The sequence below is a fragment of the Chamaea fasciata genome, unplaced genomic scaffold (assembly GCF_029207755.1).
Source record: "Chamaea fasciata isolate MVZ Bird 193981 ecotype frontalis unplaced genomic scaffold, bChaFas1.0.hap1 SCAF_3, whole genome shotgun sequence".
NCBI lineage: Eukaryota > Metazoa > Chordata > Aves > Passeriformes > Sylviidae > Chamaea > Chamaea fasciata.
Window position 1 is genome coordinate 52,232,979 of NW_027094088.1, and position 25,551 is coordinate 52,258,529.

General features: G+C 42.1%; 1 protein-coding gene across 3 annotated transcripts in view; it reads right to left on the reverse strand.

Annotated features, from left to right (window-relative positions):
* The window catches only part of HIVEP2 (HIVEP zinc finger 2), a 136,711-nt gene that overhangs the window by 30,975 nt on the left and 80,185 nt on the right, over positions 1-25,551 (reverse strand). For all 3 annotated transcript variants that reach the window (XM_066178994.1, XM_066178992.1, XM_066178995.1), the window contains one exon: positions 21,322-21,419. The gene's annotated coding sequence lies outside the window, so the exon portion shown is untranslated. The remainder of the gene's footprint in view (positions 1-21,321; positions 21,420-25,551) is intronic.

Here is a 25,551-nt window from a genome sequence, read left to right on the forward strand (position 1 = left end):
ATAGATACATCAAGGGCAGACTGCAACCTCAGTGTGACCAAACAGCTTCAGGCTTTTGCTCTCATGAGGGCAACTGGTAGTTGTTGATTTCAAGGGACAGATTCTGTGCATGTAAAACTAGAAATGGGATAAAACCTGGCATTTTGATTTGTGCAATTATTATTTCAGATATATTGCTGTATCTGGCTTATACTTTGAGAACTGCTCTAGAATCTCAGCCATTGAGAACTGGCATCTAATATATTTTAGATAACTGCAATAGGATTATTTAATTAATTTTATGCTTTTACCAAATTCACCTTATTCTTAATTATTTCATATAATTCAAAATACTACCTGAGACCATTATGAGATTATGTTGAAGAAAATACCTGCAATCTGTCTGCTTAAAAGTACACTGAAATCAACTAAGAAAACAATTAAATAATCAAATCTGTTGCAGCTGAACACCTGAACTGTAGGATCTTAGGCCTGTTCAGACATTCCACATAAATGTCCATGTGTACTTGCTGTGAAGAAGAGCTAGACTCTGAATGTGACCCTACTGAGTTAGAGGTCAAGCACACACTAACAGAAAAATCAGGTATGAAATAAGAGCCTCTCATTACAAGACTTGACTCAGAGAGAATAAAAGGAGACAAATTATTCCAACAAGGAGAGTCAAATTCTGCTCTACATTAACCTGGTATGAATCTGAAGCAATGAGTTGCAAATCCAAGGACATAATTCCAGATTAATTCCTCATAAAAACAAACAGAATCAGACCACTTAGGCTTAGACTTTTACATCCTACCCATGAAATACCTGAAGTTATTTGCCACAAGGTGAAAATAAACTAATCCAACATCTCTAAGATGTCTACAGAGAAAATTGTATCATATAGTACATGAAATGTTCAATTACACAGTAGTAAGAAAACACAGGTGATTTTCATTAAGAGATGCTGGTTTGTATCCTAAATGCTTTGAGTACAGCTGCAGCAAAACACTCAGTTTTTGCTATGTTAAGTATCTCAAATATAATTTAAAACTGCTGTTCTTCATAGAAAAACAGCAACAACCAAAAACCTTAACTTCAAATTGAGTGTATTTTAAGAAGCCATAGAGAAGTCTAGAGCAGAAATGCTTTAACATTGACCTTTTAACTATAATGACAAGGATTGCTCACTTAAAAGTAGATCATTATTTCCTGTTTCAGCATCATACACAATGTACACATTACTACCAGATGGAAAAAAAGGTATAAAAAAAACTTTAACATTGCCCAAGACCAGTTGAACACTTATTTCCACAGGATGAGTATTAAAAGAAAAAAAAAAAAAAAAAAAGAAAGAAAAGAAAAAAGAAAAAAACCACCCAAAAAACCATGCAGGAGCCAAATTAATCTTAAGCGCTTCCTTTATAGGTAGGAATGTGAAAACAAATCACAATTCTTCTCCCTGAATTGAACAAAACCCTGCTATCAAAGAGATGCCAAGTCAAACAGTCTTGTCAACCAATTAGCAGTTAATTGATCCCTCTGATCCCACTACTTTTAATGGATCAGGTAAGTATTTTGTTTCTAGTTGCCTAATCTTGCTGTGAACTTCAAGAGTCTGACAGAGTATGCCAGATAATACAAAAGTTACCTGTTCTGACTGCCTTCTGACATGGACATCCTGAATCCATCCCTATACAAAAGCAAAGGACTGGGATCATTCAGATAGTAAACTAAACAAGAGAACTATATAAACTGCTACTTGTTTCACGCTGGTACTTATTTCCTTGGGGAAAAAGTTAAAAAAAGAAAACAGTTTAATAAAATACCAATCATTTCTCATGTGGGCCTTAAAACATAATGGCAGAGCAATGGCAGATCTGACAGGCAGTACTTCCAGGATTATTAAAATTTCAGAAGGCAACGAAAACCACAATTGTTTTGCCCTGCCCATACCCATTTTCTTTTAAACTGTACTACACAGTGACTTATAAGACTGGGAACAGCTCCCATGCAGAGAACAGCCAGAAACCGACGCCCGCCAAGGTCCTCTTTAAACACCATTTTGATGGCTGTAGCAATCAAATATGATGCCTAATCCCATTGGTGCTATCTGCAGAAGAATGAGTGTCTCTCAAGGGTAAATTAAGTAGTAAGCAACCGTATTTACTAAATACACATTAACAATGTCCAGGAGTATCCTAAACAGTGCTGAGATACAAATGAGCTCTTGACTCTTGGACTACTCTCTGTCAGCAGAAATTTAACTTTACCTCACTTTCTTCTGAGCCACAGCAGTTCAACATAAGGATACTGTGCCAAACCATAGAAGTGTCAACTAAGTTTGCAATCACGGTTTGTAGAATTACTTTTTGCCATGTAGAAAATAAACGGAGCTTTGGCCCTCCCCAAAAAGGGCTAAAAACCTCTGAAAAGCAAAGGCTCAGATACTAACCAATGATGCCATGTGATGCCACTGGGATTGCAATAAAAGTTTTGTATTTGGAAGAACTGGTGAAAATTACTGAGATTGAAGAATTTTTTTACTCAATTCAACACAAAGGAATGTGTTAATCGGAAAGGGAAATTTCACACCTAATAAAGGACAGATTAGGTAAACTATGAATTTAGCAGCACTTGGGAAGGATAAAGTGTATGCAAAGAGCAAGATTCCCATGTGGATGTGGTTTGTAGTAATTTAGAGACTTATAAAACATCACCTACAATAGGAAGGGTAAGAACATTTTCACTGGAGAGTTCAAACTGTTAAAGTTGTCAGATATAAGAATTTTCCAAACTGAAAGACATGAAAAGGCTGAAATTCCTCATCATTTTCACATAAGGACAGCAAACAGGCAGCCACTGGGGAGAATGCAGCTGTACTGGTAAATCCCTGTTAAGATACGATACAGCTTTCCCCCAGGTTTTCCCAGGAAAAAAAAAAAATTGAGTAAATACTGCAACATTTTTAGGTACAAAGTAACTATTCTTCTCATGCCAAAAGGAAACACTAGGCAAATATCAGGCCTTTGCCTAGCATTTTCAACTCAGAGGGAAAACATAACTGAATTTTCTGGGAAGTGAGGTTTTTTAAGTTAAAAAGTTACACAATCCTAATTATGCAACCACGGCAGATTTTGTGAACAGCCATGCCTCCTTTCACACCATGTCAGAAGAAACTACTTCCATTTCACATGAAAATATCAGTATCTTTCAAACACCTTTTTGAATGAGCAAATGCACTGCCTCTGACTGAAACCCTCACCCTGGGAAGAATTACATATGAAGACATTTATAGTGCCTGAGCTTGCATTTGTTTTTCACTCACACCAATTATTATGCAAGCTTATTTTAAAACCTGTCATTGTTTACCAAGCTCTGTGGTCATCACATGTCAAAACAAAAACAGACACATGCTAAGCATCAGCAGTATGTTCTTCATTTTTTTTTTTCACTTTTTGCCCCCAAAGTAGAATGGGTCTTCACAGCAGTTTTATTTCAATCCATTCTGAATACTTGGTAAGAGTTCAGCTGAGATCAGCTATTAAGTCTCAAATCCTAAATATCGCATAGATGTCACAACAGTCACTACTCAGCAGCCAAAATGTTTCATTTTGACTAATGACTCAATACAGGCATTTTGGCACAGCAAATCCAGTCACTGAGCATTGCCTAAAGGATCACTATAGTGGTAATGTAGGATACATTAATTTGGCTGCATATTTAAGAATGCTGCTTCCTTTACAACCCTCAGGACGGCTAGCAGAGGAAAAAAGAAAAAAAATCCTCTTTAAAATTATTCTGGTCCTATTTTACAGCACTTCGTTCTTTTTTTACTGTATGAAGCATTGAAAGTCAGGATGCATAACATTCAATTGCACTAGAACACCTCTTAAAAATTCAGCAATATATGCATATGCTTTTTGCTGCATTTTGTAGTTGTACATGGAATTTCACTCTTTGCACTTAAGTTTCTTTCTACAGAACACAAATCAACTGTGTTTATTAACATCACCATCACTCTCCCAAGCAAACACTTCTGAAGAGATGAATATCTACCAAAATGCCAGAAACTACATTTAAAGCCTCTGTTATTCCAGGGCTGTTGCTATTTAAGGCACAGACTGAGCTGACGGCTAAGTTACAGATTCTCAACAAGCACAACATAATAAAACCCAAAACATTTTTCGGGAAAGACACTGTTCAGATTTCATGATGACTTTTTATCACACAAGGTCAGACCAGGGTGCATCACCATGGCACCCTCAAGTTTCGTATCCGTATCCCACATACCACTAACTTTTGAAACTATGCCAAGGAAACCTGCAATATGAAAGCACTGAACACCAAATTACTCCTACCCATGAAAAGCTGAAGTAAGGGCAGCAAAGAATCCTAATTTCAGCCACCAGGCAAAAGGTCAACAGGCCCTAAGAGGACATTCTCAGGACTGATGGTCCATCAAAAGGGAAAGCAACTGTTGCTCAGCTTTAAAAAACTCCTGACAACTTCATACAGGGTTCTCCTTCTCCTGCATCCTTCCTGGCTCATTCCACCAAGTTTAGTTTTAATTTTCATTATCAGAAATGGAAGTGAAATCACCTAACAGTCTGGCCCAAAAGTATCTTGGGTGCTTGTGATACACCAGCAACATCTGTACACAACAAACAAAAGAAAGTATCACCAACATGCAACCCAATGTTTTGAATTGGAAGTGACCTTTAAAAATCAAGTTCACTCCCAAATATCCCCATGTCCAGCCCTCAACACTCCCTTTACAGACAGGAAAATGATCGCAAAGAGTATATGCACAAGCATGCAGGGCTTCATGCTTGCTAAGCTACACTTGAACTAATTATTACTAAATGTTCCTTGGGATAGCTCCTAACAATCTGAAATGCTGGACTGCAAACCAAAAACATGTAGGGCTATTTTCCTTAAGGCAGTGCAGTGTTTTAGCACTCAAACCATCTAAGATAAATAATCTTATGTTAGACCTAATCGGCTCGCTTATTCAATTGAACTCTTCCCCCTGCTTTTCCCTTCCTCCCCCACTGACAGGGTTTGAGGACACCCTGTTCGCCTGGAGATGGTGAATCACTACGAGCCAGCAGGCCCACTCGGTTCCTCAAAAGACACAAAAGGTGTAAAAATAGCTCATACTAATGAAGCAAGTACAGCGTCAGCAGCCAGATGAGCGCAGGATCTGATAAGGGTCTGTTGTTGCAAAGGGCAAATTATTAAGAGAATACTTCTCCCTCTCTCTCTCTTTTTATTAAGCTTTGTTCTTCCTTTGCTGAAACCAACCCTCTGCAATGCCTGATAAATGACACCTGACAAGGCTGGCTGCAATTGCCAGTTTCATACCAGTGCAGGAAGTGGTGCCTCTCTACAAGCTGAAGGTACAGTGGAGGTGTCACTAAAAAAAAAAAAAAAAAAAAAAAAAAAAAAGAGAGGCACAAATAAAGCCTAAAAATAGCCAGGACTACCCACTGAGTATGACTGTGTGGGTATATTTAGTCTGTCTAACACCAACTTTTCTTGTTAAAAACACAATCTTACCTTTATGCAAAACAGCTTCCTGTTTCTAACTTGAGAAACTTGAGAACACTAGGGGGGTAAAAGTCAGATCTTGAAATCATCCCCTTTTTACTGACATTATAACAGTAAAGCTGAAGAGACCAGGCAGACCTTCCATGTGGCTTTTGCATCCTGACATCCCATGACAAATAGCTGGAAGCTTTCTGTTAAGACATCCCAATAAACAGCCTGTAGGACTATGGGAATACATTCAGGGGCAAAACCAGAGCTGTACCAGCAAACTCTGGGAAGCAGCAGGAGGCAGAGGCAGGGGGCAGGTCCCATGCCCTGGAGCGCGGCTCTGCCCGGCCAGCAGCAGTGGGACACGGTGGCTCTCTCACAGCCCAATCCTGCACGCCCTGGGCTGGTGCACAGCCCCTCCCTGGAACGAAGGACCTGCCACGAAGGGAAACATTAGTTACTGACACTTCAGGCTGCAGCCAAAGGGTCGCCCCTCGGCCAGGAACAGAAGGGCTGGACCCACTGCTGGTGCTGGCCAGCCTTGGTTGGGCTGCCACACAGACCATCCCACTGCTCATCCTGAGAGGAGCCCTGAGCCTCCCGTGGGTTTGACTGCAAGAGGACAAGCCACAGCTACACTCAGCTGAGGTGTTCAGCCAAGTCTCCTTCCAGGGAAACTCCGTGCTCCTGAAGGCCATGCACTTCGCTCCCTGCTTCCCAAAGGGAAGGCAGGGACGGTCCCCACAATCCCCTTCAGAACATCTGCAACTATTTAAAGCCTGTGACTGCAATACCGCTACTGAAAGCCACACTCATGCCAAATTCCTAGTGCTGACTAGTGCTCTGCATGAGCTGTGCAAGGAAATGGTCTCCCCCTCAATTTTGCTTTTTGTTCGATATCATGATTCGTTTGGCTGATGTGCACAAGAGGGGTTTGTTTCATTATTTTGCAGCCTTCCTGTGTGCCTCCAAACACCACCCATAACTTCTGCTGGGCTAAACAAAAAACACACAGGTTTTTACCAGACCTTTTCTCTCATTTACAACAGGGAAAAAAGCCCACTGTAACATACTGCCAACTTCACATGCAAGATTCTGATTATTCTGACATTAGAATTTTTATTTTCCTCTGATTTTAACATTAAACAAAAAGCAATTGAAGTTAATAAGATTAAATTTTTAACATTAGATCCAGTGGGAAATAGAGACCATGTTCTTTTTTTGGTATGTTGTGATTAATTCCCATTGATGCAAGAGCACTCCTTGAGCAGCATCATAGTTTTGTCTTTTCATTCTTTGCCTTAGCAGTAAATTTAATAATCACTGATTTTTTTACTAGAATAGATAAACATGATGATGCAAGACAAATCAGTTGATGATACTATTCTTCAGACAATTTAATTTTCATCTGAAATGAAGAATAAATGTTATTATATTAAAGGAAATATGGATGTAAAAAAATTATTGGTAGGCTTAAATACTGAAGACCATATTCTGGCAGTACATTTCCATAAAGTTAATAGGAGACAGGACCACATACCCTCAACCACTTTGAGGATCTTAAGTTATAAAGTCAAAAGCAAAGCAATCACAACCTCAACCTATTTCCCGACTCAGATTTGGAGTAGAAACTCTGTTTAAGTAACAGTAATATATTACCTATTTTTTTAAGATTGCACTCATTTAAAGAAACATGTATAAAGGAGAAGATTAAACTAAGAAAATTGCGGAAAAGTGTATTAGAAAAATTAACAATTATCTTCACTGTACATTTAAGAAAACATAACACTTACTATTACACAGTATTTTCTGAAATTCTGTAGAATACACTGAAATCCCAAAATCATGGAATGAAGTCTTCTTTTTTGGTAAGTTCCTCCCACAGGCTTTCTCATTTGTCCATTGTTTAAACGACGGGTGTTGGAACATTCTTGTCCCAAATATAGAATCATGGAATCATTTAAATTGGAAAAGACCTTTAATATCATTGACCCCAACCATTAACTTAAAACTGTTAAGCCCACCACTAAACTTTGTCCCAAAGTGCTACATCTACAAGACTTCAAATACGTCCAGGATGATGACTCCACCACTTCCCTGAGCAGCCTGTTCCACTGCTTGACCAACCTCTCTATGAAGAAAGTTTTCCTAATAGCCCAACTAAACCTTCCCTCGTGCAACTTAAGGCCACTTCATCTTGTCCTAAAGTAAGTCCCTAACTCATGCCTTCACAAACAGGTGGCACAGGTGGGGTGGGAGACTGGATATAGTGGTGCCCTGCACTTCAGATGGGACAGCAGTTCCACAATGGCATTTCCCACAAAATGAAAGCCTACAGTTGGTTAAGGCACAACACTCCACCATGGGGAAATGGAGGCAGTGGGCACCAGCACAGGGCAGCAGGGGAGGCTGCAACAGGAGCTACGGGAGGCAGTAAGGAAATACGGCATTAAGTAAAAAGAGTCTGCACTATCTCACATCTTCCTATTTCCTGTTGCAGGATGCTTTTCCTGCCACAGCCTTCTCTCTCACGCCCCTGCACGGTGTCATTTTCCCCAGTGTGCACTCCCCTCCCACTCACCAACACATAAGGCACACCGTGACTTAAGTCACCTCTCCAATCTGGCCCAGAATCTCAGAGGTGCAAGCATAGATGCAGTCTATGAAGGGTTAGGACTAATGCCTTATTGGCAATTGCAGCAGGCAAGTGGCTCAGCTCATAATGCAATTTTGTCCTCAGGAAGACCTGTAGCAGGTGGGAGCAGGTTGCCACAGGGCCTGGTGCCTTCTGTGCACTGACACATGTCCATGTTGCTGGGCAAAAGGGCATGTCCAATTAGGTATCTTGTATTATTAACGTCCTGCTGTTTCATCTGTTGATCATGTATCCTCCTCTCGGCCCCTCTGCACCCCAGACACTGCTCTGCCTGGGAAAGCTCAAGTGGAAATCTGATGGTGGAGACCAGGTAGATCCAAGCAAGGGGTGGAACAGCCAACAAGTTGAACAAGACCATAGTAACTAGGATCCTCAAGCTAAAAAGATGAGAAATATGAGGCATCTGCCCTCCTGGGAGTAATAATTACAATGTATTATTAACAAAACTCAGGTTTCATCATTAACTTGACTCGGGTTTCAAGAGTTGATCTCACCCTAATGATCCTTCAAATTACATCCAGCCTTTCCTTCAGAGTGGAACCAGTACCAGCAAGGAAGTCCGCTGGTAACTGTTACACTGAAAAGTGAGCACGGGTAAAAATGAGCTATAAATACCACAATCAAACAGGTGCAAAGAATTACAGACATTTTAAGTTGCCCGAACTCAGGGCCATCTCACCACTTGGATCTGATCCTGCCAAAAAGATAGCGACTGTAACTTCAAAGTAGGCGAGAGGAAAGGGCTCACTGTCAGCGTGTGCTGCATATGGCACAGCTGACCTGACCCTCCTTCTGCAAGGGATTGACTTCACTCAAAGATGTCAGTCAAGTCAGAGCTCCTCTCTTGGATCTCAAAACATGAGAAAGGCCACCTACGTGTTTGCTATAATGAAGTAGCCAACTGTCTCAGTCACGACCCAACTCCTGCCACAAAAAACTTGTTTGATTTTGCTCCTCTCCCAAGCTCATCAGAAGAACGAAGACCTTCAAAAGCGTTTTCTCAAGCCCTATGGATGAGATGAAAATGCCACTTTAATTGTGAGGATTGGTGAGGTCTGCCCGAATAAAATAAACCAAATTGCTCAGATGCAACTGCGTAAGAGGGAGCCTAATTGCTTTGCTAGCATCAACAAAGAGCTGCTGGTTCATTAGAGCAAGCTGGAGGAGCTGCTGTTTGCATCTTCACAAACTGGGAGTATTTGATTGCAAAATCGCTATGGATGTTTGAGCCAAAATTCTGCCTCTGATTTCTGATCAGCAAAACTTAAAAGCAAAAAAGCCATCACTGATATTTTTCTTCACAACTTTCTTTGGGGTAACAATTCGTTTTCCTCCTTGATCTGTTCAAGGACGTCAAATCTAATCATAAGATATAAACTTTTATATTCAGTATAAACTGCTTAGAGAAAGAACAGAACTGATGTGAACCAAACTGCAGTTTCACATGATAGCTGGGAGATGCTGGCACTTAGGCTGCTATCCTGAAGTCTAACTGCAACAGGACCTTGACAGAAAGAGCAAAGGGCAGAGGAAGGCCAGAAAAGGGCCAGTGGAGGTCAAAGGCACTCACATTTCCTGCTGACTGGTCAGAGCAGGTCTGGACAGCAGGCAACCAGGCAGACGGCAAAGGAAGCTTACTTCCATCTTATCCAACAGGGAAATAATTTGCTGAATCACACTAAAGGGGAATGTGGCAGCTGGTGTCATCAAAATGTCCAGAAGCATCCTCTGTCTGGGGCAGTTCTACACGCCTTTTGGGAGACCACACTGCTCTGCTTAGATTTGCCTGTCCACCCCCTCCTCATCATAAAGCTCAGATAAACCATGGCCTTGCTTTATGCTTTAGGTAGTTCTTTTCCATCACAACCATCTTTAGACTTAAAACTTTCAGAATGAAAAACACAAATGTAATCTCAGGCAGGTAACTGCCTCAGCAAGTCTAACAAAAGCACCTTATTTTCTCCAACTCAAACTCCACATGTGAATAGGTCCACATACAGGCTCAGACGCATCTGCATAAAGAGGTCCATTTGCCTGAGTGTTTATTAATGAATGCTTGGCACTCAGAGGGACACCAGAAGTGCATCTATTTGTTTTACATTTTTTAAGGAAAAGGTTGTTTACACCTCTTGGAAAAACGCCTTGATGAAGTTGCTCATAAAATGCACCACCCATGGGTTCAAATCTGAATCTTTTCTTTTTTTCCCCTTTGTATGCAGTTTGAATCAGCTTGTGGAAAAGTTAACAGAAATATTCCACCAGTGAAATGAAAAGTGGATCAAACCAGTACAACACAAGCCCTCAATAAAGCAGAAAACTCCACATGGGGTGCTCTCAGGAAGATCACTCAAATGCAAACTACCCATTGTGCTGAGGGCTCAGGTAGGTCAGCCTTTTGCATGCTCTGCTTTTCACTCAAGGTGCTCATCAAGAGTGGAACCCGAAACCTTCTTTTCTGACAGGTCATGAATTAAATAACTACAAGTGGTTTCCAGAATCTCTTACCTGCTGCCAGCAATCTCACATAGAAAAACTAAAAGTCCTCATAGAGTAAATTATTTCTAGAGGTATCCTTTTAATCACAGACTGCTGTAAGATACTTCTCCAGTAGCAGTGAGTCCAGGAAACACAGAGTATCTGCCAGCATTAAAAGAAGAGCACATCTAGAACCACAGCTCCAAGTTGTCAAAATACTGCTTGCTGCAGGAATTTCATCTATGCCAACACTCTGCTAGAGCAGTCCAGGTAATAACAGCAATAGCAAACAAGGAAAAAGTTATAGGCACGCTAATATAAACGGGTCAGCACTGCTCACAGATATTTTTAAGTCCCAGTAATGTTGATCCACCCATGAGCAGGTCTGAATTTATAGGAAAGGAAAGAGTAAGTGGGTGACTACCCCACAGGAAGTTTCTATTTTGAAAAGTGTCTGCCTTGACTGAAAATCAAGATAACACCTCTGAAATTCCCACCTGTCGAATACATTCGGTTTCCTCCTTAGTCTTCTTTTTCTCTCTACAGTGAACTGAGCTGCTCTAAATTATTTTTCTGTGATTTTCAGCAAAAGTAAATAAGGAAGGAACTGCAGACAAGCACCGAGGGCATTAAGCCCACAAGAGACCTAGCCTTTGTCCCCTTTGAGAAATCAATACAATGCCAGCTTAAGTTGACTCTGAATCCAAGTTTTAATTAGACAGAAGGTGAAATCAGTTGAACCTACCTCTTGCTCAAATACTATTCTTTCCTTAGTATCCCACTGTTCTCCAGAAAAAATGCTCTTCTGACCTGTTGGTCGCCTATTGGTGACCACTTATGCAGGCACAGGATCCAAACTCTGTCCCACTGTGTCCTCACCATCTGCATGTTGTCTACCTCTCTATCGAGAGCCTCCAATAAAAGCTTCCTATAATAGAATTGTCCTGACTCACAGGTAGGGGGGCAGGGAAGCTGACCTCGCTGCAGCATCCAGAGACTCTGACGCATTTTGGGAGGCTGTCTCAGGTCTGAAAGAATTCAGCCTTGTTTTCAATGAGGTTTTATACAATTAACTTCCAAAATATCCCCCTATAGCTCCATGTCCATTTGAAACTTGATACTGTTTAGTGGTTCAACTCAGCACTATTCAGGGCTTTAGCCGTGTGCTTGGCGAATGAGCAGTACTCACCAGGAGAAGAGAGTTTCTCAGAAACGCAGCCACCCAGGCTCCTGACTGGCTCCACCTCTTGTCCACCCACTCCCAGTTTCAGACATTTCACATTCCAAAGCTGGAAGTGTCTATGCAACGTAAGGCCACATTATTGCACAACATGCTCTTTTCCTTCTAAGAGCCACTGCATCTTCAAAAGTACATCAACTCTAACAGCAAGAGAGCTGTTTACAGTGAATTTCTATCTGAGTGGGAGTATTTTCTCCATGAATCTTCTAACAAGGACAGGACGTGAATGGCTCTTTCCTACATTTGGTAAAATTCTTACCGAGATGGCATTTATTCAATACTTCCACATCAGCATGCCTTCCCCTTTAAGCTGCCTTTTGAGAAATTGGGAATTCATTTTACACTTCCTTAAAGTATTTCTGTGCTGGATAATTTTAGGACATACTAAACAGAACGATTTCTGCCTATCTTATATTTAGAACCAAGGCCTTTGCAAATGTAACAATGAAATACAATTGATTGTCACAAATGTAGGTTTTGCCAATTTGCCAGTGTGAATAATTGCTGTGATCATTCCTTCAGTTAGTCTTCAAATCTAACAGGTGAATGAAAACTCCAGCTTCAGTTATACTTGAAGAAAACTTTCCATTTTAGTATAGGGGACTACCAGTGAGGTGGGCTTTATTGTTTTTCCCAAAGAACAACACAGAGGTGGAAATAGTGGAGATACATTGTGTTCTTTGAAACTGTGTTCAGCATTTTGGTACAATTAGGTCTTTGCTGTTAGCATAGAAAGTCTATTTGATGTTTCCTTGAATGCCAGCAACTTATGTTGGTATTGCCTAAAGGCAACTGATGACATACTTAAATGAAGAATTAATGACCAGTCCTTATGTGTCCCCTCTTCTTTCTATTAAGACCTGTCACTTTTGTCTTCAGCACCACTGGGGCAGCTAAGCAGTGGGGAAGCAGAAGGTTTTGGAGCTGGGAGGGTTCCCAGTACCATCTAGTAAGAATGGGGATACCGGCAGGATAAATGACTAAGGCAGCTCTCAAAAACCCTTCCTGATTTCACAGTCAAACAAGTTCTCCATAAGCTGTCAGTCCTATCCTCCCAGAAGGAAGAAGGTTCAGATCCAACAGTCAGCATTCAGAAATCTAATTCAGGCTGCCCAGTGAATATTATGAGGGTCAAAACAAACCAGTGACAAAGGAAGAGGGAATGGGAACTTGAGAGAATCCTATTAAAGGTGCAGAAAAATGGACAGAGGAGGATCCTTTAGATGTGTGCTGGCACCATGCTTTTCTGTAGGTAAAGGTAGCCCAGGATTTTCACTCCGAGTCATCCATTTTGGAAGATATGATTGTCAACTGCTCTTTATCCAGTGGAAGAAATACCTAAAATTGAGCTAATGGCCTAAAGTTACTTAGCCCCAATTCAGTCTGTGAGCAAGTAAAAGGTTAGACTGTAATATTTAACCACGACTCCCGTGCCTTACTGAGGAGCATAGAGGAGATTGCCTGAAGGAAAGTCAGACATTGGCCATGCTGCTTCCTGTGTGCAGCAGGTGAAAAAATCTGCACCTGCCTTCAGGCTCATGTAAATAGCGAGCTTCCTCTGGTGCAGTGGCTGTCACACAGTGCACTTTCTGGTACAGCCCATTTCCTCCTGGGGGACATTCCCCTTGGGGACAACAGGGACTACTACTCTGTGCATGCCACCAGTCATGATCATCAAAACTGCCAGCTGGTCACCCTGCAATATAACCAAAGTTTTACTGCTGTGACTAGAACTTGCTCCATGTGTCAAAGAGAACAGAATGAAGAAGGGCTATGAGAGATAGCAAGACAAAGAAAAAAGTTCATAGAAATCTGGAGACACAGTATCACAAGGAGAACCCAGCACCTACCACAGGTGTTGGTACTATTCAAACTGCTAGTTTAAAAAGTAAAAGTGGTGTTCATTCTTTTTTTAAACGTTCATCCGTAAGAGGTCAGTGTGCCATACGATGAATACCTTGGTGTCAGCAGCATTCTTCTCCCTTCCCATATGCTCAGCACCAGGTGTCCAGTCACCTCCAGTAATGTCTCAGCCATTACCCAGCAGCCCTCAGTAGGGGTTGTCAGGGTAGGAATTAAAACAAGACAAGTGAAAGTCCTTCATCTTGACTGTGTGATCTTAAGACAATTTTGCAATCACTTAAACATACTTTTTATTCCCCATTAATCTCAAATGGAGTCCAAGAGTTTTACAGCTCCCACAGACATTTTAAATAACCAGTAAAATATACTCAAAATGTTGGGAAACTGAATTTAAACAGCAAAGATAAAAGCTCACAAATGAACAAGTCTCCTCTGGTTTCCCAGGGCTTGGGGCCTCTATTTTAGAATTTGTTTCACTTTGACTTTGCTTTTTCAGTAGCGAGTAGATTTTTTCACCCAAGTTCACTACAACCCAGTGTGGGACATGAAGACTGTCAAGGTGATCTGCCCACAGGAACTTCTTAAGAATAAAATGTTTGTACTGCCATTCATAATGAGATGAAAGACGTAACAGGCAGATGCAACTTAATGGCAACTGAAACCATTTTAGCTCAGATCAGCTAAACAAAGGTCTTCTTCATGGCGTACAGTGACTTAAAGGGAAGAATTTAATTCGGAGATTTCCATGGGAAAACAAAAAAATAAAAATAGCAATATGGAAATTTTCCAGTGGAAAACTTGTTCTTGTGGAAATTCCGCTTTCAATTGACAAATTGTTTTTATGGGAAATTCCTAAGCAGCTGTAGGCACAGCCCTCATGCTGAGACTTTTAAAAGCAGCTCATGTTTGACCCAGCACCCTCAGATTTCCCACATTAGATAAAATGCAAAAGCAAAGCCCTCATCTTTCCCTTACTCCCAAGCACACCCTGCAGCACAAAAGCAGTCTCACTGAGGGCATGAGAGTATATTGACTGCAGTGGCAGCACGCACGTGGTTACAGACGGGGTGCTTGCAGGACCGATCTTTTAATGTCCCAAATCAAGACTAACTAGAGGCTCTTATTGCACTGTCTCTAATGCTCTGATAACTCTGATACTGGGAAAGCTGTCACTGACTCCAGCAACAGGTTTACCTACATTAGAGACTGCAAGCTTGGGAGAATCTTAAATGAAACTTCTCACAGTGGACTGCATCAGGGAGAGAGAACTTGGTGCTGACCTTTATGTGCTTATGAGAACAGTCACAAATCATGGATACAAGGTCTGTCATTATTAACTGTTTTACACCGGCTTAAACTTGTCAATAAGAACTATACACTCTACAGCTACCATTATAGAGAGCAAGACAAACATTTTTAGCAAGCATGCTAAGCGTCTTCTAAATTTGCAGGAGCATTGAGTAAGTGTTGCCTTTACAGAGTGATATTAGGAAAGCATAAACCATTCATTATAATGCATCTTCTATCCACCACTTTAGCATGAATCATCATACTGTGTAAACAGGCTAGAAATTGTATTTATGGTAGGGCTCAAACTATCTCAGAAAGTCAGAGGAAGAGAAAAGGTACTACAGGAGGCAGGCCTGTACAAAACCTCACAGTCCAGAAAGGTACTAGAAAGTTACTGGGCACCTAAACCATTCACCTAAATGTTTGCAGTGATTTATTGTGTTTCTGTACCAGATCTGGACATTTCACACTGATGCATTTTTAACACAAAATAAAATTTAGACCCCTTTGAGTAAAAAAAATTAATTCTACTGGCTGTACGGGACTGATCTTCACAATTTATTCTAAGGAGTGAAACTGTCTCTTTCCCGATGGCCTTCTGCCCCACACAGCCTATTCAAGCACAGAGAGGATCCAGCATACCCCAGACTGAGTTGGGCTGGAGAAGCTCAGGCACAGTGGAGCTTTGGCAGGAGCCAGAGCCCCAGGATGCCATTGGAGGAGGCTTTCAGCAGCTGGCTGCCTGCCAGGGGCTGCAGGCCACAAGGTGAAGGAGTGGACAAAGGCCACTGCTCAGCTGCTACAGTGACCTTCAGCTATGCTGATCTGCAACAAGAATGCAGGCCTGGCCATGCATCCTTGGCTATCTGCAACACCACATGCACATGCATGACACCGAGTTGGCACACACAGCCCACGCCCAAACTGCACACGGGGCCAGCGAGTTCCCCTCTAGCCCCAGTGCTGCTCTGCACCCAGGCAGCACAGCAACCAGATGTGCTCACCAAGGCATGCTGCACGGCCACGACAACCAGACACCCCAAATTGCAAGTAACTTGAATTTCAGAGATAGGCAAAAAAATCCTGTGTCTCTCCACCTGAAGGAATTAGTCTTCTCTGATGCCACAGCAATAAAAATGCAATGAAAGCCTTATTAATGCAAGCTTTGTAACTGAAGTGTCAAGAAGGGCATTTATTTTCAGAGCCAGACACTTGAAGGAATACCCCACATGGCAGATAGTGTAAGTATCCCACATTTCCAGTAGAGAACAGAGCTACTTCTACTACACTGAAGCACATGTGATAAGAGAAGAGGGCCCAGGCCTCTCTCCATATTCTCTGCATACCTGTTACTATCACACAGCTGCTCTCAAGTCTACAGTTTCCTGTGAAGTACAAACTGCATACCACTTCCCCTACGGAAAAAAAAAGGCCTTGCTTGTTCTTAATTGACGATGGAAATACTGTCATATTTTCCACTAGCCAAGCTTGAAACCATTACTGAACAAACCTTCATTAATTTTTCCACAACATTTTGCAGAAATGTCAGGAAACAGCTGCACCAGAATGATTAACTGTCCTTATCACTAAGGCTTCATTGGCCAACTTCAAATTATATAGGTTTTCTTCTTTCGAAACTCTACATTTAGTGGTATTTTTGTTATTCTTCAGTTGACTGTTTCAGTACAACACTTTCTCTTCAAACGTATCTGATTGCACAGGTTCAGTGGCAGACAGACATTTTATGACCAGTGGAAGAATTTGTACAGTTTGGAGCTGCATACTTCTAGGAAAAGATTGCTTCCTGCAGATTGCTCAGCTGTGTCTTTCTTGGATCAAACTCAACGAAATTCACAACTTGCAGTCAGACTGTATTTGCCAGTCAGGCTGAATTCATTACACTGTCAGAAACTTCTCCTGCTGCATTTTCTTATTCCTTTCTTTTCCTGTCCTCCTCTTTTCCTTGTCCCTTCTCTCTCCCCGCATTCTCTTTCTCACCTCTTCCTTGAGCTATACTATGTGTCAAAACTTACCATACAATGCCCTGTACATTTTCTGGCAAAAACAAGTGGAACAGTACACATCACCATCCCAAACACGCAAACACTGAGATGCTAGAAGGCTTAGTACCAAATGAAAGTGCAGCCATCTGGAGGTAACTGCTAATGTGGATCTGAGCTTCCCAACTGGCTGAAACTTTGCAGTCTCAGAACTTTTTACCAAAGTGTTAGCGAGCAAGAAGAGACTCCACTCACATGGATTTGCACAGGGCACTGGACTGCAATTTTACAAAAATGAAAATTCTTCAAATTTTGTTTAAAACAGAGCAAGGTTCATAGGATTACTTTTAAAGACTGACACTGTAGTATAGTGCCCTGCTCATATTTTGAAATTATTTAGGGTTACTACAGCATGGTATGTAGTACATATATGTCACTTATGCAGATTTAAAATTGCAATTGTTCACTCCATGTCGTAATTGAAGCCATAAGCCTCGAATCTATCTTAAGATATTTTTAGACAGAGGGAGATACAGATGCAAATAGGTGTATATATATGTCTTGGAAGTTAAATAAAATTAATACCATCAAGTGGGGGGTTCAGTGGTTCAAGTGTTTATGCTGTTACGACCCCCTATCCCCAGCAAGAAGTAGGGTACTTGCAGAATTATAAAGAAATGAAACATATACCGGTTAATCTAGGTATTATAAAGAGTCTTTCCATCTGCCTGTATTTCAAGACCATTTGCATGTCTTGCTTTTTAAAAGTGTCTGTCGCACAGCAGCGTGCATTGCAGCACACCATCCCCACACAGCTCTGCTCAGGGAGAGCCAGCCACTGATGCCCTCACCCTGTACTGGGTTAACTCCTGAGCTCCTGCATCACCTCCAGCAGGGACATGGACACCTGGGGGCCCCTGGGCCAGGATGCCTAACACAGAATGCTGGCCTTGTTATGTAGGTGGTGCAGTGTTGGCTACAAAATAAACCAAAAACACAAAAACCCCCAAAACCAGCTCTGTTTTTAAATTACTCTACCAAGATATTTGCTTAGATGGCAGAAATTGCAGCACACTATATTCTGCTTAAAATACGCATGAATATATATATGGGTTCTATTTACAAGACATGAAATACTGCCAAAAGTACGCAGGTTTTTTGAGGATTCGGTTTTATAATTCGCAACGCCGAATTTCTCCTTGACGATCTCCTTATCTGTCTCTGCTCTAGTTTGAAAGCAGTAGCTCGCGGTGTCGGAGGATTTCAAGGACCGTGTCCTTCCAACAGGCAGTTGTCAGTGCACTGCCGTCTGCGGCGGCACGGGCCACACATATTGTGTGTTGGGGCCGGGGGGGGAGGAATGAAGTTGTTAGATTTCATTAAACAAGCGCTGATTCTGATGGCTCTGGGGGTTGGTTTCGCTTTTGGGGGTTGGGGACGCTCTGAAGCAGACAGAAGACGACCGGGGGCCCGCAGGCTTACGCCGCCGCCCGCAGAGCGGCTCCGCAGCTGCCCGAGGGGCCGGGGGCCGGGCAAGGGCTTCTCCTTCCACATCCCGCCCGCCCCCGCCGCAGCGCCGGGGCCGCCGGAGCCGCCTGGCCAGGGCGGCCCTTGGTGCCCGGAGCTGTGAGGCTGCAGAGCCCAGTGCCCGTTTCTGCCTCCTCTGGACATTCTCGTGTCTCATCCGCCCCCCGGCACAGGCTGCTCAGAGAACTGAGGAATGGATCTGCTGTCCGGCCACCCTGCTCGGCCGCCTCCGGGACGTGAAAGAAGAAACGTGTTTTGCCTCTCTCTGGCTACTAGCGGGACCAGAAGCAAGTGCTCTCGCTTCCCCGAATTTCCACGTCTTGAGCTCAAACCTACAGGAAGATTCAGCCTCCTCCTATTCACGCTGTCAGCAATGAGCAGCAGCATCTAGGGGCAATATCACAACAAAAAGGGAGACCTTGAACTTGCTTCACCCTTTGCATAGTCATTTATATCTGGGCAAAGTGGATAACAGCCCCTTTAGCACTAGCATAGTGGTATTTTATGCTCGCTCGGCATTCACTTTACCCAGGTATAAATAGCAAAAGGTTTCAGGCAGCAGAGAATCAAGACCAGTATCTTCAAAGGATTCTCAGCCAAAATAAGGCAGCTAGTCCTCCACACCACAGCTTGCAATCTCGCTCAGCTGCAGGAAACATTTGCTGAAGGATGCCTGGGACTGTTGGTTTGGCAGCATCGCATGCTCTGGTCCTTGGAGAAAATGTGCCTTCATACCACCCCGTGCCTAGTGGTGGAATCAGACTGCAAGCTTTCACCTGTAAAGTAGGCAGTAATAGGGCTCCATTTCTTAATGGGAGCCCTTCATTAGCTCACACAGGATATTTACTATCCTACTAGTATTAAGTGCTTGCCTTAATATCCTTAGCACAGGAGGTACTGGTACGTATCATCATAGTTACAACAACACTGGTTTGAACAATGTTAATTGAGAGCATCTATTCTAAAATGCAATTGTTCCAAACAAAAAGTGAAGTGTGCTATTGCTTGGCTGACGCATTATTGGGGAGACTTCTCAGTGTACAAGAGCCACAGCAGTAAGGGCCCAATGCGCACAAGTGCCATTAAGTTATCTGCTAACAGAATTTTAAAAATGTATGCTAAAACCCCATTTCAAAGGATGGCCGCTATACTCTTGTGTACCAAAGTTCTCAGTTTTCCACTTAAACCCTGCCTGGTGAGTCAGGACATGGCCAGGTTTCCATACTCCAGCAGTGTTCCATTACTCCTCCTTATAAATTTCACACGCTGTTAATGCTTTCCAAACTGGCAACAGAGCTCAGGGGTGCATGAGGACAGTTTATTTTCCTGCTGAGCTTTAAACAGAAATTCCACAGGACCTCTGGCGGGGGTAACAGCCCTGCTGACAGCCATCAGCTCACACCCTCTCGCCCACCCAACTTTGATCCCAGGCTGTGCAGAAACATCTCGGCTGCTCTCAGAGACTGCAGAGGGGAGAAAGAACAACAGAGACACCCAACTCTCATTGCAGGGACCTTGAGAGAGATCCATAAGAAGAGATGTCCCATATAACACCACCCTGGACTGCAGAATATTTGGCATCAGTTCCAGGCTTGAGCAAAGTTTCAAGGGAGTGCCCTTCTCAATTTAACCCCTTTCACTGAATTCATATATAGAATGAAACATAGGCCCAACACTATTTACATAATTCTGAAAAATCTGGCGGGGTTATCTCAAAATATGTTCTGTGTTTTCTTTGAACACCTTCTCCTGTGCTCATGATAACTCATGAGAATCTCCAGGATCTTCCTTATACACCTAGCTTCTATGGCTGAAGATAAATATTGGATAATTAAAAAAAAAAGAGAGAGTCGATGAGAGAGATCAAACTTTCCTTAACCTGTCACTCTTTCAAGCTTATCTTATTAAATTCTAAGAGCTAACAATTCTTTGACCATCAAGGATGTGCCTGTAGAGAGAAGATGAGAAAAGAGGAGCTTCTCAGTGCTTCAGTTTTTCTATACCAACAAAAGTAACTGTGTATTGCGCACAGGCACAGCTTTTGAGACTGTGAATGTGAAAACTGACCACCTCGGTCAACCAACCCAAATAAACACAGCACTGCAATCAGAAGCTGAAAATTGACCTTTTCTTGAAAATAAGAATTATCTTCTGAATTATCAGAAAGATAAGACCTCTGTTGAGGATACGCTAACTTTAAGCTATCTTAGGTGTTGTTGCATTTAACAACATCAGCACTTTCATAACTGCAGTTTCTATGTGCCCAAGTGTTCAAGATCCAGAGGAAAAATTAAACCTTGAACAGTACTGTCCATGGTGCACTTGAAATGGCAAGACTGTCGAGTAGAAATCACCAACTTTTTAGGACAAAGTAAATAAAAATCCCCAGACATTTCAGCTATAGAAATCTCACCCACCATATCTTCTTGTATTTTTACAAGCATACTTTTCTGCTTGTTTAGTTCAAGAAGTGGAGTCCGGATACTTGATACAAGAATTGTGTAACAAAACAGAAAGTGGAAAACCAGATACGTGGACAAAGCAAAGATATCATTTCCAAATTAACCAAAACCTGCCCCAAAAGAGAAATGTCTCTAATTTCAGCAAAAGCTGGCTTCAATTGTAACAGAAGAACACATAATCAGGATTTAAATGAGGGTGACTTCCACATGAAACCTTTTGAGGATGAAAAACTGTGCTCTCAGACCCACTCCCTCAGCTCACGCAAAACCACCCTTCCTTCGCTCTCCTACCTGGCTGCTGCCATCAAACGTGCAAGTGAGTAATGGTTCCAGTCAAAGCAATTTGGTTCACTACTCCAGCAAATATGGCTGTTGACTCTCTCTTCCACCTATTTGGAAAACAAATATTAAAGATTTTTAACAACTGTGATCAATTCAGCCTGCTGTTTGATTTTATAACCTAACTGACATTATGGTGTTGGCTACAGCAGTACATGTAAGAACTTCAGAGATTTTCACAGTCCTTCAGAGCAATGTGGCACCAGCAATCCTGCGGTTTCCAACTTGCTGTGGGCTAGAATACTCATCAACTAATGCACATCAAAGTGAAAACAATAGACATACAAGGCCAGTAGGTGCATACAATGATGTATTTTCAAACATGAAATATACAAAAAGCAGGGTAAACACAAAGCATGAAGCATGCTTGCAGTATCTTTACATTTAGGCCTTGTCATTCCAAGTGTTCTGCCTAATTTCTCTCCAATTTTGAAAACATCACACCCAAATCCTTAAGATCACATAATTTTTAATAAATGCGAATTCTTTCCTGTTTTTGAACCAGAGCAACGTGATTGTCTTTCATCCTGTTTCTTTCCTATTTAGCACTGTGCTTTAAAAGTGAGATCACCTCTAGGAATTCCCTTTTCCATATGATGCTAGTACATTTTAGAAAGTAAGTTATTAGCATACGCTGTGAAAAACAGTCATAATCCTTACATTTCTCTTTACATGTGATGGCACTCTGGGAAAGACCCAAAAAAACCACTTTCTGAATGCAGAAGACCTGCTGTAGGCATGTGTGCAGGAGGGTATGTGCATCCGAGGCACAGAGCACCAGGAGATACGTTCATTAATGTGTTAGACACGTCAGACAGCCACATGCTGCTCTGCTCACACCTTTCAGGAAGTGGGTTATCGAATACCCTTAACTGGGGCATACAGACAAGGCACTAGGAACTGGAGACTCAGGTCTAACTTGTACACAGCGGAGCTGGCTGAAACGCCCACCTTGTAAATACCGAGACAACAAACCTTCAGTGATCTTGTAGTGACAAGGAATTCCAATGGACTTGGCTGTTCTGATTTTGAGAAGACGTGCGTGAACACACAGACAAGCAGAGCATGCATTTTGCTCAGGGAACTTCCTTTCAGGCTTTCCTGAATACCCACATGTGAGATCCCAGGTGATGTAACGGGTAGGAAACAAGTGTGAGCATCCCAGATAGATGTGCTCCTGCACAGGGCAGCACTCCAGGGGTGTACAGGGCCCCAGCAAGAAATGCAGGTCATGTCACCCCTTCTTCTGCTCTTTTGCCCTGGCTGTGTCACTGGGCCCTGGCTGGCTACCGTCTCAGGTGATCAGGTCACCACAGCAGAAGAAGGTATGTGCTCCTCAAGGGCTTACCCAAGGCATGGTAGAGGAGCATATCAGAGGACTTGGAGAGGAAAATCTCAAACTTAGCACACCTAACTTGCAGATTTGTGCCCATGGCCTGACCATATCATAACCTGAAGCCAAAGCAAACTTCCCTCTGCTTCCAGCAGGGAAAGCCTGTCTTCTGTGGGGTGGGCAACACATGCTGCTTCCACTGCTAGCAGAGCACAGATGTGAGCTAGTGGAAACAGGGTGCCAAAAGCTGAAAGGTAAAGCAGGCCAGGAACTGGTTGGCAATAAAACGGGTATGCTTATGCTGTTTTTCCCTGCAATGTTTGCTACCAGCAACAAAAACAAATAGCAAATGATAATGTGTTATTGACCAGCTATGTCACCAGCAGTCTATACAGGCATCTGAGTATATAAAATAACATATGCTCTGGCTGCAGCCCCTGGCGCTTTATCACACCAATCTACAGCTTTCTAGGAAATGATCTGGGTGTGAAGCCAGGAACCACTTTTGAACCTTTGAACAGACAGGGTCCAATATGGTTTTAATCTTTTGGTGAAACCTTGGCACGGCTCTGCTCAAGGGCAAAACTCCGTATTTAGCAGGGCCAGCATTTCAATCGCTACTTTTACAATTGACCTGAAAAATGTCCCAGCCAAAAAAGCAAAGCAAAGCAATAAAGAAGTCATGAGTCCTTATTCTCCCGTATCTCAGTAGGACCTAGGGGTACTCTGGATTATAGCATTCTCCCCTTAGTGTGACATGGATACCTTCCAGCCCTACAGCAGATACCCCTGTACTTTCACAGGCCGAACTGATTTTAGTCATGCTGTCTACACTTGCACACAGTTTTAAATAAATATGCATCATGAACTTGTTTATGCAATCTGCAACCTAAAGACAAGGGGTTTTATTCTCATTTACACTCAATCCTCTTTATGGCACCCTGAGAATAAAGGAGAATAAAGCCATAAGTGAAAGATGTCATTTATGGAACAAAATCACACTTCTGCTGCTCCTGCTTCATAGAGAGGGTTTAAATTGAAATCCATGAGGAACACTGCATTCCATTTTGCCCTAACTTATTTTAGCTCAAAACTGATGGGATCCAATGTCTTCCCTCCTGCTGTGGTAACCTCACTATCTTCAACATGATATACAAAGAATACTCTAGCATCTGATCCATTTAATGCAGGCTGGATCAGTTTCTGAGTATTTAAGGAACTTAATCATTACTTACCAGGAAGCAAAACATTATCCATACCAAGATCTGGTTAGGGACAGCAGGGTTTTGTCCTGGCAGTACTAGTGCATCTCCTTACTAAGCTAGCATCTCACAGCAGAACTGGTTCTAGCAAACAGGACGTGGTCTGAAGGAACAGCCAACTTGCAGAGTCTCTAACAAGGCCAGTTAATGCATGTGTCATCAAACAGAATTTTGCTGCCTAATTAAAGCTCCCAGAGTTGTTGTTTGGATAGTAAAACCAGGAAGTTTTTATTTGTTTTTATCACTGCATTAGTAAAAATTTGAGCGATCCTTTGTTCCTTTGCTGCAGAAGGAAACAAGCGTGCCGCCAATGCCTGCCCACCAAAGACAGACAGCAATGCAACCACCATACTGAGCATTTTCTAGTGTTTAGAAATTGTTAGGTCTCTTCTTACAACTAGCAAATTATTGGGCAAAAGGAAATGACCTAAAGTTGCATCAGAAGAGGTTTAGACTGGACATTAGGAAAAACTTCTTTGAGGAAAGAGTTGTCAAGCCTTGGGACAGGCTGCCAAGAGCAGTGGTTGAGTCATCATCCCTGGAGGTATTTAAAAGACATGCAGATGTGGTACTTGGGGACAAGGCTTAGTCGTGGACTTGGCAGTGTTGGGCTAGCAACTGGACTTCCAACCTAAATGACTCTGTGATTCTATTTGGTCATACCTGGTCATGACTCTCCTAATCTCTTGCAGTTGTTTGCCAGCCACTGGGACTATGAATAGACAAGCTCATCAGAAGGGAAATGAGAGTATGAAAATCACAGCATGTCTCACTGTTTGGAAGAGCTTTTTCAATTTGAACTTTGCCTCTCAAACGCTCTGGGAATAACTTTTTACACGGGACCTGGAAACATAGGCAGAAGTGCTCTGATAATGACTCTCACACCATCTGCTTTTGAAAGACTGCTGGCAGCCTTGGCAACCTCTGTAATCATTTTCTAGTCATGAAACTACACCTTCAGTGGTGAAACAAAAATGTAACAGACATCCGCATCATCTGACCATAAGAATTAATTAATGTCATGGATCAACAACAAAATCTTTGCTTTATATGACTTCTTATATATTTGTTAAACTGACACTTTAAGGTCAGTTGAGGGTGGGGGGTCAACAGGGAAATTCCTGTGCACCTTCCAAAGCAAAGAAAAGTCACAAATGTCATGTGTATTTTAATTAGAAACTATAATTTTTTGAAAGCAACTGGATAATATTTTATTGCTAATTATTCAAAGATTCTGAAATACTACAGTAAACAGGTAAAATTTCTTTAAGAGTGCAAAGGGCAAATAAAGCCATGCCCATGTTGCTTCTTAGCTGGCTTGCAGCAGATAGCATTCCAGCACAGACTGTAACTTATCATGGTTTGGGAATTTACCTAAAACCTCACTTTGACCACATCTGTAAGGTACCATTACATTGCAGCCAGGTTCCAGGATTACACAGAATAATTTGTACTAAAGAAGAGCCAGGCAATATGGGTAGAAAAGTGCATCAACAGAAAACTTGAATTCATGGCTGGTAACTCAAAACGGTGGGGCTATTTGCAAATCTCCCACTCCAAATCATCTTGCATGAGTTCTCTCTTTAT